The following is a 16099-nucleotide window of genomic DNA, read 5'->3' as shown; positions in this document are numbered from 1 at the left end:
GCGAATTTTCTTATCATCATATTGCTCTTTGTGAGGGCTTGCTGCGTGCAAATTGGTTGCCACCTTTCATACATTACAAGATTCCCAGATGGGGAGGTGATAGTCCAGTGATATTATCACTGGACTATTAACCCAGAAACTCAACAAATGTTCTGGGAGCCTAAGTTCGAATCCTGCCACAGCAGATGGTGGAATTTGAATTCAATTGAATTAAGAATCTACTGATGATCATGAAACCATTGTCAGTTGTCAGAAAAACACATATAGTTCCCTAATTTCCTTTAGGGAAGGAAATCTTCCATCCTTAGCTGGTCTGGCCTACATGTGAATCCAGAGCCACAGCAATGTGGTTGACTCTCAACTGCCCTTGGGCAACTAGGGATGGCCAGACAGCAGTGCCCATGTCTCATGAATGAATAAAACAAAGTTCACCCCCGCCTAGCTAGTGCAACCCAATTTAAAACAACTAGGATTTATAGTAATGTAGTAAAATGTTTCAAGGCATTTCACAGGAGAATTTAATGACCAAAAATAAATGCAGATTGGTCACTGGGAAAGGTTTTAAGGTGTGTCTTAAAGGTAGGAAGGGAGTTAAATATGTGGAAAGATGTAAGGAGAGAACTCCAGGGCACTTAGGGTCAAGGTAGCTGGTGCTGCAAACTTCTTGGATCTGGTTCACCACAAATTTTAGCTACATTTGCAGCCTATTAGGTCAAAATTCCTCTCATTTGTCACACTGATCCATGCATTTTATCTGAAGAAATTCTGAATTAAACTCAGGGAGAATTTTACCTTCTCGCCGGCCATGGAAATCAGAGCAAATAAGGAGCGGACCATGGAGATGGATAACCTAGGGTGAGATTATCTGGTTTTGGAGTGAGTGAGGCCAGAAAATCCCGCTTTAGGTGTCTATAACAGTAAGCTACTTGGTTCATTGTCAAACGATGGACTGTGAGATTTTACTGTGACAGTTAAATAGAAGTAAAATAAACAGTTCCACTCAGAATTTACTTAAATGGAGTGTGCCCCATTAGCCAATTAATGAGGAGACATCTAGCACCTTGCTGAACAATTGGACCTACTGTCCATCCCCTGTACCAATGAAATTTAAGGGTAGAGAAAGAAACAGAGAAATGAATGAGAAGGAAATGGAATAAAACCTGGTGGAGGTATGTGAAATTGCACAGATGGATTCCCTCTGAGATCCCATCCACTGGGATCCCATCCACCCCATCTGGGATCATACCCACCCTAATCCGGTTCCAATTTTTGCAGTGGGGAGGGCCGGGCCTCGAACAGGAAACCCATCCTTGTCCCAATTAAAGCCCTAGATGGCTATTCAATGGCCTTTTCCTGGCCTGCTTCAGTTTTTTTAGGCTGACGGGTACCTGATAACTCAGAGGAGGAAATAAAACAATGTAAAGATTCTCAATTTCAGGTCAATCACTACTCATTTGAGTGTAAAATGGCAATTGGCCTGTCAGAATGGGTGAGGGGGTGGGGGGATGGTGCAAGGATCAAACCCCATCATCTGAAAAATTCAGATCATACTCTTAGATTGGCAGAAGAGTAGCATAGTTACCCCATCTGTTTATCTTTTTGAGATCTGCTGTTATCAATAAACATGTCTTTTAATATTGTGGAAATCAAACTCTTTTATGAGTTTGGTATCAGTGAGCTCTGACCTGAATGAAAGAATAGTTTGTAATCAAAAAGTCACATGCCAAGATAATGGCAAAATACTACCAATTCTGGAATCTGAAACAAAAACTAAAAATGCTGGAAAATGCCATATGTCCAGATTAAATGATCATCTTGGATGCTACTTAGATGGGTGATGCAGGAGATAGATTGGAGGATGGAAAATATGATCAGATTAAAGCAGAAACTCAACAACAACAACAACTTGAATTTGTGTAGCATTTTTAATAGAGCAAAATTCCCCAAGGAATTCCCCACAGGAACATTATCAAACAAAATTTGACATTAAGCCTTATCAGGATATGTTAGAGCAGATTGATCTAGCAGGATGGCATAGTGACACTGTCTCAGTGTCAGGGATCTGGGTTCAATTACAGCCTTGGGTGGCTGCCTGTGTGGAATCTCCTCATTTTCTCCATGTCTGCATGTGTTTCCTCTGGGTGCTCCTCTTTCCTCCCACAGTCCAAAGAAGGACACTGGCTACAGACACCACAGTGCCGACAAAATCCCAGGGACGGCTAACATATTCTGCAGAGAAACATGATTAAAATACATTTCTTAGAGGTGCAGTATCACCACAAAATGTATGGATGGAGCTTTCAGCAGTGGATGAATGGAAGCAGGACAAAGTTGGGCAATGTTTGACAGCTGGAAATAAATCATTTTAGTGAAGGCATAGGTCTGTGGTGGGACGCTCAACTCAAGGTAGAGTGTGACAGCAAGGTTGCAAACAATTTGGTTCAGACCTAGACAACTGCCAGCAAGACGGTTGTAGTTGATGGTAAGGGGACACTATTTGGGGCAGGGACAAAAGCAATATCCTTCCCAATATTTAGATGGAAGAAAATATCTTCCCATCCGATATTGAATCTCAGGCAAGCAGGCAATTTGGAGGCAGCGGAGGAATTGAGAGAGGTGGTGGTTGAATGGATGTGGGTGGCCTCAGAATGTATGTTTCTGGATGATGTTGCCAAAGTGCAGCATGTAGGTGAGAAATAGGAGGGGGCCGCAGATCAAATTTTGAGGGACACGTGGTAACAGTGCAGGAGGGAAAAGTGAAACCATTGCAGGTGTTTCTCTGGCTATAATTGATAGATAAGAATAGAGGAAGGTGAGGGAGGTGAGTGCAGTCGCACCCAACTGGACAGGCAGGGAGATGGTGGTGTATGGTGGTGTGGTCAACCAAGCTGCGGACAGATCAAGAAGGAAGAATAGTTTACCTTGGGCACAATCACATAGAATTGTGACTTGGGTGAAAACATTATTGGAATTCTGGGAAAGGTGGGAATGGATGTGGCCTCACCAGCACATTAGACAACTGCAATATAACCCCCCTGTTTTTAAACTCCATCCCTCTAGCGACGAAGGACAAGATTCCATTTGCCTTCTTAATTACTTGCTGCATCTGCAAACCAATGTTTTGTGATTCATACACAAGGACACCCAAGCCCCTCTACACTGTAGTAGGACAGATCTCAAACAATGACGAGACAGAGTACAGTAAAGAGATAGACAATCTGGTGAACTGGTGCGATGACAATAATCTCTCTGTCAATGTCAACAAAACCAAGGAGATTGTCACCGACTTCAGTAAGCATAAAGGAGAACATGCCCCCGTTGACATCAACAGGGACAAAGTGGGAAGCTTCATGTTTTTAGGTGTCCAGATTACCAACCATCTGTCCTGGTCCCCCCATGCCAACACTAGTTAAGAAAGCCTACCGATGCCTCTACTTTCTCAGAAGACAAAGGAAATTTGATATGTCAGCTACAACTCTCACCAACTTTGCACTATAGAAAGCATTCTTCCTGGTTGTATCACAGCTTGGTATGGCTCCTGCTCTGCCCATGGTCTCAAGGAATTATAAAAGGTTGTGAATGTAGCCCAATCCATCATGCAAACCAGCCTCCCATCCATTGACTCTGTCTACGCTTCCCACTGCCTTGACAAAGCAGCCAGCATCATTAAGGACCCTATGCACCCCAGACATTCTCTCTTCCACCTCCTTCTGTTGGGAAAAAGATACAGAAGGCTGAGGTCACACAACAACTAACTCAAGCTTCCTCCCTGTCTGACTTTTGAATGGATTTACCTTGAATTAAGTTGATCTTTGTCTACACCCTAGCTGTGACTGTAACACTACATTCTGCACTCTCTTGTTTCCTTCTCTATGAACGGTATGCTTTGTCTACATAGTGCACAAGAAACAATACTTTTCACTGTATGTTAATACATGTGACAGTAATAAATCAAATCAGTAGCATGCTGTAATTTTTTACCATTTAAATAATAGTCCATTTTGCTGTTATTTGTACTGAGCGTGTGTCCAGGAGGGAGCAAGACTTCTAGCCAACTGCAGATATTTATTACACCTGACCCGACAACCTGAACCTCATATAAGTACACTGTAAACTCTTAGCTAAAGTACTGTGAACAAATACCTCCCCATGAGTTTTTAAGGAAGCATGTCGTAATGAGTATCCCTTGCAGTTTTTCTATGAGCTGTAATTAACCTCTTCAATTGTCATAGTGTTCTCACCACACTTTCAACAGCGAGTTTCAGGGAGCACAGGAAACTCATGGAAGCAATGTTAAATTGTGTTGCAATATCGCTCCATATTAACATGTTAATCATCAACCCACCTCATCTGAGGCGATTGTGCACTATCAACCTAATACACTCTAAATAAACTTGGAAGACAGTAAATTGGAGCCAACTTGCCAGCATGTCCAAATGTTTCCTGGATTTACCCATTCTGACCCATCCACTCCTCCAGGCTAAAAAGCTTGTTAAAAATAATAAAGTACTATTGCACAAGTGAAACTCCAACTCAGGGGCATGGCAGACATTAAATATTCTTCACAATATATGTTATAGATTAAATTTGAAGTTCCAAAAAGAAAAGTTTATTGGATCAATGTGAAACCCTGTGTTTCGTAACAACCATCATCTGGAGGCTGAACTATCCATAAATTTATAGTTTAAACTTATTCACATTTATAGTGGAACATGATGAAACTGAGAAAGGAAAACGATGTTCTATAAAGCCAGAGTTTAGGCTGTGGAAGTTTTGTCTTCACCGTCCATGTCTATATCAGATGGATCTTGGGATTGCTCATTCATTGCTTCCTTTTCCACTTCAGAAAGATATTGCGTCTCCGAAGTCTCCAGAGGAGTTTTTGCTCTAAAATATAAATAATAATGAAATTTAGTTGTGCATGAACTGATGTCATGTGTTTATTAAATTAAAGCACCTATAGAAATAAATCTAAATTCAACATTACATGAAAAATGTTGCTGGAAATTATTGAGATCTTAATTTAAAAGCCATTATTTAATTTTAGAACTAGCTCTTTCTTCTTAGCTAAAGGGAAACATAGTGTTGTGTTCAACAGAACAAGACTTAAATATGACTCCTGAAGATCCTTATCATCAGATGGAAAAACTGGCATTGAATGCTGATGGAAACTGCTAACTGCAATGAATCACAAAGTGTGCTGAATGAGGATATTCAGTTTCTAACCCATCCCCTCATAAAGCAATTTGTTGATCCTTACACCCTCTTTCCATCCTCGTCCATCCTGCCCTTGACTGCTACCATGACAGAGTGTATAATTGCAGCAAAACATTTTACATAGGCATTTTTCATTATTAAAGTGCATTAGATGATTTGGGATAGGGTGGGGTTGTGGGGGTTGGGTCGGGTCAGATACTGGGATAGGCTGGGTTCTGTGAGTCAAGTCGAGTTGCTGTGGGAGTGGAGGTCAGATGTGTAGTGGTGGGCTGGGGACCAGGTCTGGGGGGTAGGGATCAGGTTTGAAGTGGTTGGGTCGATGGGGGAGTAATGGAGGGGGAAGATCATGGAGGGGTGGGGTGCTTAGTTGGAAGGAGGGGGGCGGGGTTTGGAAGAATCCCCTGGAGGGTGGGGGGGTGAAGTGTGTCCCATGCAGTCTGGATGTTTAAAATAGCTATGCTGAAGTTAGAAGTGGTTTTGTTTCTTCTCTTTCAGAGTAACTATTAATTGGGATGATCCTTCGTCAAAGCAGACTTGAAACATTGGCTCTATTCTCTCTCCACAGATGCTGTCAGATCTGCCGAGATTTTCCAGCATTTTCTGTTTCTTTTTGTATCAGATTCCAGCATCCTTGCTTTTAACCAAGGTGAATCAGTACCACTGCAATGCTGTCATGGAAACCCAGCATGGTTTGGCATTGACTATATAGAATTGGAACTTTCCCTGTGTGTAGTCCAAGGTGATTATATCTTCTATGCATATGATCTGTCCACAATGTGCAACAAGATTTACTTTATGGTGGAAACTCATGCAGCACCAGGCTCCATTTTCTTCAGAAGCGCCTTAGACAACACACTGCATTTTGCCCTGGTATCAATTATGTTCCAGCGCTGTCCCCAACGTCGCCTATCACCGCTGGTGCACAGAGGATATGGCAATATCTGAATGGATGCATGTTTTACATCCGCTACAACTGTATCCCCTTTCATTCCATAAGCAATGTCTTGGAAAAGCTACTATGTTACAGCTGTAAGTTTTATAAGAGATTCTTATGATTTGGGCATGTGTTTTTAATTTAAAGTAAAATGAAAAGAATTGCGTGACCTACTTTGCAGTCTGTCTGACAGTAGGCCTGCGTGGTTTAATTGTTAAATATTAAAGGAGGCCAAGATTATTTTACTGGGAAGTAGGTGCTTCAGGGTTAAAATGGGGTTGGAAGATTTGCCTAGCTTTAGCTAGATGGAAAAGTCTCGAGGAAAACTTACTCTGTGTACGAAAGTTCTGGGGTAAAAAATTTCCAGGCTGGAAAAGTAAACCCCTGGGAGCTAAAAATCAGTTTAGACTAATTTTGATAGGATTACCTAAAAGACAATGTAATGTAAACATGTCTTATCAGTTGTGATAAAAGCTTTATTTTGCCGTTTAGAGTTGCCTTAGAAAAATGGTGTTCAGTCAAAAGTGCTTTTGAGTGAAAGTCTTAAAATAAGAAATCTTGTGTTAATCTTTCGGTTATTAACTGGGAGTTTGAATTTCTTTTGTTAAAGTTATCAGTTTCTTTGAGGATTGCGGCACAGAAGTAATAAACACAGGATTAAAAAAATGAAGATGATCTGAACAACACAATCAAACAAGCAAGCTTAATTTTTCATAACACTAAATAATTCATAATATCCTTGTTCACAATTTGCTCAACATTACATAAGAACATAAGAACATAAGAAATAGGAGCAGGAGTAGGCCATCTAGCCCTTCAAGCCTGCCCCGCCATTCAATAAGATCATGGCTGATCTGTCGTGGCTCAGTTCCACATTCCCGCCCTCTCCCCATAACCCTTAATCCCCTCGCTTATCAAAAACCCATCAACCCGCGTCTTAAAATATTTAGCGAGGCAGCCTCCACCACTTCAACGGGCAGAGAATTCCAGAGATTCACCACCCCTTGAGTGAAGAAGTTCCTCCTCAACTCCGTTCTAAACCGCGCCCCCTTTATCTTGAGGCTGTGCCCCCTAGTCCTACTGTCCTTTCTGAGCGGGAAGAGTCTCTCCACCTCTATCTTATCCATCCCATTCATCATCTTATATGTCTCAATGAGATCTCCCCTCATTCTTCTAAACTCTAACGAGTACAAGCCTAGTTTATTCAGCCTCTCCTCATAGCTCAACCCCCTCAACTCCGGTATCAGCCTAGTAAACCTTCTCTGCACTCCCTCCAAGGCCAAAATATCCTTGCGTAAGTGCGGCGACCAAAACTGCACACAGTACTCCAGCTGCGGCCTCACCAATGCCCTATACAGCTGCAGCAAGACCTCCCTACTTTTATATTCAATCCCCCTCGCTATGAAGGCCAGCATCCCATTAGCCTTCCTGACCACCTGCTGCACCTGCAGGCTGGGTTTTTGCGACTCATGCACAAGGACCCCGAGGTCCCTCTGCACCGTCGCCTGCTGCAGTTTTTCGCCCAGTAAGTAATAGTCCTTCCTACCATTATTCCTACCAAAGTGGACCACCTCGCACTTGCCAACATTAAATTCCATTTGCCAGTTTGCTGGCCCATTCGCCCAGCCTATCTAGATCCTTCTGCAGACTCTCCACACCCTCCGCGCAATTTGCCGTTCCCCCAATCTTGGTGTCATCAGCAAATTTCGACACCATACACTCGGTTCCCTCCTCCAGATCATCTATATAAATGGTAAATAGCTGAGGCCCCAGCACCGACCCCTGGGGCACTCCACTAGTCACCAACCGCCAATCTGAATAGCACCCATTAACCCCCACTCTCTGCCTCCTATTTGACAACCAATCCTCTATCCACGCTAACACCCTACCCCCAACTCCATGCCCCCTTACCTTCTGCAATAACCTCTTGTGAGGCACCTTGTCAAACGCCTTCTGAAAATCAAGAAAGACCACATCCACCGGCTCTCCTCTATCCACCACCCTAGACACATCCTCATAGAACTCCAGTAAATTTGTCAGACACGACTTCCCTTTAACGAAACCGTGCTGCGTCTGCTCTATCAAGCAATTCCTCTCAAGATGCCTCGCTATTTCCTCCTTGATGACGGATTCTAACATTTTACCTACAACAGACGTTAAACTAACCGGCCTATAATTCCCTGCCTTTTGCCTGCCACCCTTCTTAAACAACGGCGTAACATTAGCCGTTTTCCAATATGATTAAAGAGCAGCAATGTATTGCTGGCGAACTTACGGTGAGACTGTTGAGTTGTTAACAGTTAGTGTATTCTCATTAGATTCAGCATTTATTGTTTCAGCAGCCTCACTGTCCTCACAGCTTTTTGCTGGAATTGCTTTTCTATTGGAAAAAGAAAATAGAGGTAAATACAATGGCTATTTTTTCTGAAACTTTTACTTTTAATATTGTAAACAATGTTTACAATTTTTAAACATTTGAGGAAAAGGCGCACCTATTGCAATTCAATCCAAGGTCCCAAGTTCAATCCCTGAGACAGTTCACATCAGCCAGAGAGAGAGGGAGCACAACAATGTGCGTCAGTGCACTTTGATTTCAATTGGGCAGCATTGTACTTTGACGCTGCTGCCTCACAGCGCCAGGGACCCATGTTCGATTCCTGGCTTGGGTCACTATCTGTGCGGAGCCTGCATGTTCTCTCTGTGTCTGCATGGGTTTCCTCCAGGTACCCTGGTTTCCTCCCACAGCCTGAAAGATGTGCTGGTTAGGTGCGTTGGCCACGCTAAATTCTCCCTCAGTGCCCCCGAACAGGTGTCGGAGTGTGATGACTAGGGCATTTTCACAGTAACTTCATTGCAGTGTTAATATAAGCCTATTTGTGACACTAACAAATAAACTAAAAAACACAAAAAAAGTCAGCCATTGCCACCAGCCCTGATCCTTATCTAGTGATAAAGTATACATAAATGGCTATTAGATTCATTGAGTTTAGATGTAACGCTGCTTCCATCTGAAAGCTAAAAGGCCTTCTTATACACAATATCAAAGCATATTGACCAAAGTACAAGAGACCTAGAAGCATGTGTGGAATTGTAACCTAGGCTCAGATTTTCATCCTTGGATTGGGTGCAGATTCGGGAGACTTCCTGGTCCTGTGAATCTGACATATAAAAATATCCACCCACAGGTTAGATTATCAGCGGATAGGGGTGGCCTGAAATGGGAGTGATTGTGGGTGACCCTGGAATGAATATGGAGACTGACTCTGTATTCTGACACTGTGCTTAAATGAATAAAGATAAAGAATAAAACAAAAAGGTCCAGTTCATAATCCTCGTCTTACAAAATCCCATTTCTGTGAAGGCAACTGGTGATTTAAATGAGCAGGTATCTCTGTGAATCAAGCACGTGTGAATTCTGGCTCAATTCCAGCCCTCCCCTTGGTGAAAATGGGATATGCAGGGTTTTGGGGACGGGACTTCAAATTTATGGCTATTTCGGGATTTCCAGCGTGATGGAGAGGCTCTCAGTCATGGTGAAAGTCTTGGCCCAAGTCTCACTTTGCACTTGCATGAAAGAACAAGTTAAAGGATTGTGAGAAATTAGACAATATTGTTTCCTGTTAAAATCATTACGGAGGTAATGCAATTATTATTTTCTTCTCTATTTTGCTCAACTCATTTTTTCCAAATTCCTGTTTTTCCAAATAACTTGGTTCCCCCATAACATCAGAAACATTCTATTAACAACTTATCCCTAAAAATGGTACTGAAATTTCACCATAGTGCACTTTATTTTGGGTGGCATGGGAGCGCAGTGGTTAGCACTGCTGCTTCATAGCCCCTGGGTTTGGTTCCCAGCTTGGGTCGCTGTCTATGTGGAGTTTGCACGTTCTTCTTGTGTCTGCGTGGGTTTTCTCTGGGTGCTCTGGTTTCCTCCCATGGTCCAAAGATGTGCGGGTTAGGTTGACTGGCCATGCTAAAATTGCCCCTTAGTGTCCTGAGATACGTAGGTTAGAGGGATTAGTGGGTAAAATATGTAGGGATGTGGGGGTAGGGCATGGGTGGGATTGTGATTGGTGCAGACTCGATGGGCCGAATGGCCTCTTTCTGTACTGTAGGATTTCTATGATTTACACTGGTGTCTAAAGACAAAGTTTCCTCCAGTAATTGCACAATAATAGTGTACCCAAAATGGAAAGCTTATGATAGCAATGTGTATCAAACCTTATGATAAAATGCCATAACCGAGTTGTAAGATTGATTCCATTTGCCTTGTTGAAAGTGGAGAGGGCTACTGAAGTGAATTTATCTGTTTAATTGGTCAAAGATTAGTGAAGTTAAAAGAAAAAAAACTTTCCCAATCAAGAACAGTGTATTCACTGAATATCTTTAAGGTCGCTACACTGCATAGAAACATTAACAGCTTTGTTGCAAACTGTACTTCTGAAATGCAAAAGCAGTTTCAATCATTTTCAGCTCAGTTGTTTTATGCTGTTGCATCTTTATCACAAGAGAATTTTGGTTTGGTTTATTTATTAATGTCACATGTCATCTTACATTAACACTGCAATAAAGTTGTTGTGAAAATCCCCTAGTCGCCACATTCCGGCACTTGTTCGGGTACACTGAGGGAGAACTTAGCATGGCCAATGTATCAAATCAGCACATCTTTGGACTGTGGGAGGAAACCGTAGCACCCGGAGGAAACTCAAGCAGACGCGGGGAGAGCACGCAGACTCCACACAGACAGTGAGCCAGGGGAGTAGAACTCCCAGCCACCTGACGAAGGGACAGTCTGTTCCGAAAGCTTGTGGCTTTTGCTACAAATAAGCCTGTTTGGACTTTAAGCTGGTGTTGTGGGATATCTTTCTGTTTTACCCCAGTCCAACGCCGGCATCTCCACATCATGGATAGGGTAGGTCAGGGTTGCATGATCAGAAGTCAGGGAGTTGGTGATCCAGATTGTGGTCAGAGTTTGAGAGGAGTTAAAGATTGTGGGACTGATGCAGGGTAGTGGTCAGGGGTTTTTTGGGGGGGGGAGGGGGAGCCCAGAGAGAAGTCATTGGAGGTCGGGGGTGTTGGAGGTCAGAGATCTGGTGGGGGTCAGAGGTCAGGAGTTCAAAGATTTGGGATGGTTGGAGGTGAAGGGGTGAGGTCAGGATAGTCAGAGGTCGGTGTGAGTTGGGTTGCATCATGTCAGGTCCGGGGGTGGCCAGAGTGTGGGAAGGGTCAAAGGTCAGACCCAGCCTCAGGCAAATGGGGGTAGGAGTTGGGTTTGGAAATATCCCCTTGAGGGTGGGGAATTCCCATGGGTTAGGGAGTTCCTGTCAGCGTTTGTAATCTCTTGGGGGCGTGGGCAGTCCTATTAAAGGGGTAAACTGTCATGTGGGGCAAGTCTCCTGCATTTGTGCAATAATTACTCAGAACTTAGAAGTAGTTTAATCCCTCTAATAGTTTCTGAGTATCTATTAGGGTAACCCAGTCGGAAACATCCGAAGTTTGAGATTTAACTAGCACTTTCACATTGTTCCCAATGCAGAGAATTCTCCATTGGAAGCTTGCACTCTGGGCAACTTCAATGCATATCCTACTCCCTGTGAACCTCTGAAGGAGATTCCCAGCACATCTTTCGGATAGACTCCCCATTCCTAATCCAACAATGGATAGCTCAGAAGTCACAACCCATTACATAATATAGCAGCAAATAATGAAATCTAAAAAATATGTTCAATGTCAGATTCTACATCTGAGTAAAATCGTGTGATTATTTCCAACATATAGGAATCACAACTAAACATTTCAGGTTTCAAATGATGCATTGAATCAATTAGATAATGAAAGAGCAGCACTGAAAGACATTACCTGCTTCTCTTTTTGCATTTGATGCAGTAAATGGCAAGAGCAAGAGCCTCCACAGCCAAAAATATAGGGACAACAGCTGAAATCAAACCGAATTTCCATGCTTCAAGACCAAACATAGAGACATCTGATGGATTGATACCTGTGCAGACAAGAGAACAATGTAGTATGAACATTAGAAGCACCTCTTTTTATTGGTATGTAATCTGAATCATGGACTTCAAATTATTTGGGTGTCTATCAATCTGGAATCTAATTTTGGACAGTGAGCAAACTAGAAATACCTGCTGGATGGTGCACTGAGACATCTCCGTTCACTATTTCTGGTCAGTTGTACATCCCCATTTACATTGCTCAATCATTGGAAGCTATGTCTTCAGCAGCCTGGGCCTCAAAGTCTGTAATTCCATCCTTAAATGTCTACTTATCTCTACCTCTCTCTCCTTAAAGTTGCATAAAATCTCTCTCTGATTAATCTTAGTTATCTGTCTTAATATCTCTATACGTGGTTTTGTGCCAATTTTTGTCTGATCATGTTCCCCTGAAGTCTTGAGATCTTTATGCCAGCTTTAAGATAGTATATAAATGGGAATAGTTGTTCAAGGATTACATTTGTATTAGATACATATTTCGAAGTTAAAGCTTGTCAGCTTGTCCCTGTATAGGAGTTACTCAATCTTTTTTCTTTAAGAACGTAACTTAGAAAGAATGTACCAGTGTGTATTGCATCATTTATGAAATCTGGGCATCCCAAACCATTTCACAACCAAAGAATAATTCTAAACCACCATCACAATTATGCAGTAATGCTGAACCAACTTGTGTACAGTGGGTCCTAGAAAGAGCAGTGAGAAAAATACTCAACCAATCTGTCTCTGCTCATGTTCATGATGTGGAGATGCTGGCATTGGATTGGAGCGGGCACAATAATAAGTCCCATAACACCAGGTTAAAGTCCAACAGGTTTATTTAGAATCATGAGCTTTCGAAGCGCTGCTCCTTCCTCAGGTGAGTTGAGGCACACTGAGGAAGGAGCAGCACTCTGGAAGCTCATGGTTCCAGATAAACCTATTGGACTTTAACCTGGTGTTGTAAGACTTAGTTCTGTTGATGTTGGCCAGAATTCTCCCACCTTGTTCGCTGTTTTTGCCAATGAGAACAGGGGACTTGGTGCTCAGTCAAATCTCCATTCACTGCAGTGGGACCGGAGAACCCCAGCCTCAGGTGAGGTCAGAGAATTCCGCCCATTGATTGAGGGATGAATACTGACCAAGATGTCATGTGTTTATAATGATGTAATACCTTAATTGCTCATTGCTTGGCATATTGTGGACTATTGAATAATGGGAAAATTGGTAAATTAGTGAGTGATGATGATTAAGTCAGTGCCCTGGACACAAAAGAGGTTGAATGTGATTTTGGACAAAAGATGGGTAGGCACTTCATGCGGAATCATTTGTTTTTTTGTCCTAACTTGGCATATGCTCTTGACATATATCACACTTCTTGTCAACAACTTCAATGTCATTATTAATATTCAATCAATAGATTGTCTCTTTTGTGAACACTCTCATCCAATCTATGCTGTAAGAAGTTGCGCAACACCAGGTTAAAGTCCAACAGATTTATTTGGCAGCACTATCCTTTTGGACTCTCAAGCTCTTTCATCCCAAGATCTGATCTTAGAGTAAGCGTTCTCTAAGGCGGCCTTCATGACACACGATAATGCAAATTGCTGAGCAGAAACTGATAGCCAAGTTCTGCATACATGAGGACAGTGTCAACTGGGATTTTGGGTTCATGTCACACTTTCTATAGCCCCATGACTTGCCTGGGTTTGCAAAATCTCACTAACGGTCCTGGCTGGAGACAATACACATCTCTTTAACCTGTGCTTGGCCCTCTCTCCACTCACATTGTCTTACCTTTAAGGCTTGATTATCTGTAAAGACCATCATTCCAACCATTATCTTGTAAATTGAGTTTGTGTCTTTATATGCCCTGTTTGTGAACACAAGTCCTCACTCACCTGACGAAGGAGCTTGAGGCTTCAAAAGCTAGTACTGTCAGACAAACCTGTTAGGCTTTAACCTGGTGTCGTGAGACTTCTTAGTGTGCTTACCCCAGTCCAACGCTGGCCTCTCCACATTATGTATTAGTGAAGAAGTTCTTGAAGGATATCAGCTGGCAAAGATTCCAGATGATGTCCTGACTTTAAAATGACTCTCTGAGAGATGCCTAACTCATTCCAATATGGCTAAAATGGCCTCATGTGTTCATGGACATAATGAACCATGTCATCCTTAAATGATGATTTTTCACCATTTTTGGAGAAATTTTTGCCATTTCCTTTTGTAGCTGCTGGCATTTGTATTGTGAAAACTGTATTAGATCAATTTGGAGAGCATCTTCAAGTTCAATGTCAATGAAATTAACTTTTAGATTTGAGGATGTATCTTCTGTTTTCGCTGGGTTATGCAATCTGCTAAGTGCATCCGATGTGACCTTCAAGCTACTTGGCTTGGGGTTAATCTCACAGTCACAACATGGAAGTTTTACCAAAAGACATATACACCTATCTTAGTGGTGTACTGGTCAATGATTTTCACTCAATCATCTCCAATGGCTTGTGGTCTATTTGCCAAATAGATAGGAATGAAAACACATGATTCCGAACACTGAATCTAATGTTTCCCACTTGATGTTGGAGTCATTGGATGGCGTAATGGGCAGAGATTTTGAAGCAAATGCAATTGATTTTCCTTTTTGCAGTATGCATATTCCCAAATCTTTCTGTGATGCATCTGTCTCCAGGGTAGTCTCCAGGCTCCCAAGGATCATAAAATTGTAATGTTGATCCTTTTGATAACAACTATTTCAGTACTTTGAGACATGCTGATTGTCTTTGTACCACAAGAAAGACACATCCTTACCACAAGAAAGACAACAATTCCTTAGCGATGACGATATTTGATCAAAACTGGGAATGCGTGGAGACAGAAAATTAAAGAGAGCTGGACATCTTCAAAGAGTTCTTATCTTCAGGAGTTGGCATGGCTTTAGTATCTTTTATTTCATAATCTGATCATATGACAGTACTGGAATAAACAGAACTGAAGAATTTGATCTGCTGTACGCTAATGTCACAGTTCATATCTTTGCCCACCCATTCTTCATTATGTGCCGCTTACAATCAAAAAGTGCAGATTATGGTCCTGTTTTTCCCACAATAGAAATATCATCAGTGACACAGATACATCTGAGCACAGTGCATGTACTGTGGACCATGTGAGATTGAAAGAGTTCCTAGCTAACAGATAGGCCAGAAGGAAACTAAAAGTAGTATTGTCCAAATGGGCTTTGAAATGTGTAAATTCCCAGGATGCTTTCGCAAGATGTTCAGACCAGTAACCATCAAACTTCAAGAAAAATGTGTGTATTATACAATGACACTATTTCAAAGCTGCATTAAAGTGCTCTGGATTGTAGCATTCTCTCAATGATCCACCCTTCTTTATGACACAAAGAATTGCACTGCACCAGCCTAGGTGCTCATGTACTGTTCTAATGATTCTATCTTTCTCCTTTTGTTCAGTTTGTCTTGAAAATTGATGCTGCAATTAAGTGGTCGATCAATTGACAAACTTGCAGCCCCATGCAAGTATAATGTTGCAACTCCCTTGAACTGCCAAGTTTGTTGAAAGCTTCTGGATATCCTGATGTTAGACTGTGAAGTGAGGCTTCAAGAGTGGCTTATGTGGTTGATCTGCCAATGTGATGTCTAATTGATTTCATGGTTTTTGGCTAGGGAGGAGCAGAGATGGGCCTGGGTAAAATGCTCTCTCAGAGATTCGATGGAGACTTGATGGATTTGTTGGCCTTCTCCTGCACTGTAGGGATTCGAAGGGATTCTATGGTGTGCAGTTGCAAAATGCCAATTGACCTGCAATGACTAGATTTTTAGTTTCCATGATGCAGAGCCTTTGTGACACCACAGAGGATTGATGGTTCTTGTTCTCCAGGGCTATGTATTCTGCTCTTGAAATTTGTGAACCATTGTCACTGAAAGGTTCACACCGTGGCCTTGCA

The sequence above is a fragment of the Carcharhinus amblyrhynchos genome, chromosome 5, assembly GCF_965287045.1.
Source record: "Carcharhinus amblyrhynchos chromosome 5, sCarAmb.v2.hapA, whole genome shotgun sequence".
NCBI classification, from domain to species: Eukaryota; Metazoa; Chordata; class Chondrichthyes; order Carcharhiniformes; family Carcharhinidae; genus Carcharhinus; species Carcharhinus amblyrhynchos.
Note: the sequence above shows the minus strand (reverse complement) of the source record.